This window comes from Oncorhynchus keta, chromosome 2 (genome assembly GCF_023373465.1).
Source record: "Oncorhynchus keta strain PuntledgeMale-10-30-2019 chromosome 2, Oket_V2, whole genome shotgun sequence".
Classification (NCBI taxonomy): Eukaryota; Metazoa; Chordata; class Actinopteri; order Salmoniformes; family Salmonidae; genus Oncorhynchus; species Oncorhynchus keta.
In genome coordinates, this window is record NC_068422.1 from 14,684,153 (window position 1) to 14,686,241 (window position 2,089).

Sequence of the window (2,089 nt, forward strand, 5' to 3'; positions counted from 1 at the left end):
CTACTCACACACTGGACTCTATCCACACACTGGACACTACTCACACACTAGACTCTACTCACACACTGGCCACTACTCACACACTGGACACTACTCACACACTGGACACTCCTCACATACTGGACTCTACACACACTGGACTCTACACACACACTGGACTCTACACACACACACACACACACACACACACACACACACACACACACACACACACACACACTGGACTCTACACACACACACTGGACTCTCACACACACACACACACGGACTGGACTCTACACACACACACACACACACACACTGGACTCTACACATACTGGACTCCACACACACACACACACTGGACTCCACACACACACACTGGCCACTACTCACACACTGGACACTACTCACACACTGGACACTACACACACACACACTGGACTCTACTCACACACACACACACACTGGACTCTACTCACACACACACACACACTGGACACACACACACACACACACACACACACACACACACACACACACACACACACACACACACACACACACACACACACACTGGACTCTACACACACTGGACTCCACACACACACACTGGACTCTACCCACGCACTAGACTCTACCCACGCACTAGACTCTACTCACACAGTAGACTCTATCCACACACTGGACTCAACTCACACACTGGACTCTATCCACACATTGGACACTAATCACACACTAGACTCTACTCACACACTGGACACTACTCACACACTGGACACTCCTCACACACTGGACTCTACACACACTGGACTCTACACACACACAGGGCTCACACACACACACACACACACACACACACACACACACACACACACACACACACACACACACACACACACACACACACACACACACACACACACACACACACACACACACACACACTGGACTCTACACACGCACTAGACACCACGCACTAGACTCTACTCACGCACTAGACTCTACTCCACACAGTAGACTCTATCACACACTGGACTCAACTCACACACTGGACACTACTCACACACTGGACACTACTCACACACTGGACACTACTCACACACTGGACACTACACACACTGGACACTACACACACACTGGACTCTACACACACTGGACTGGACTACACACACTGGACTCTACACACACACAGGGCTCTACACACACACACACACACACACACACACACACACACACACACACACACACACACACACACACACACACACACACACACACACACACACACACACACACACACACACACACACTCTACAAATGCACTGGACTCTAAACACACACACACACACTGGATTCTACACACACTGGACTCCACACACACACACTGGACTCTACACACGCACTGGACTCTACACACGCACTGGACTCTACCCACACACTGGACTCTATCCACACACTGGACTCTATCCACACACTGGACTCCACTCACACACTGGACTCCACCCACACACTGGACTCTACTCACACACTGGACTCTACTCACACACTGGACTCTACTCACACAGTGGACTCTACACACACACTGGACTCTACACACACACTGGACTCTACACACACTGGACTCTACACACACTGGACTCCACACACACACTGGACTCTACTCACACACTGGACTCTACTCACACAGTGGACTCTACTCACACACTGGACTCTACTCACACATTGGACTCTACTCACACATTGGACTCTACTTACACACTGGACTCCACACACACACACTGGACTCTACACACACTGGACTCCACACACACACTGGACACTAATCACACACTAGACTCTACTCACACACTGGACACTACTCACACACTGGACACTACTCACACACTGGACACTCCTCACACACTGGACTCTACACACACTGGGCTCTACACACACTGGACTCTACACACACTGGACTCTACACACACACAGGGCTCTACACACACACACACACACACACACACACACACACACACACACACACACACACACACACACACACACACACACACACACACACACACACACACACACACACACACACACACACACACACACACACACTGGA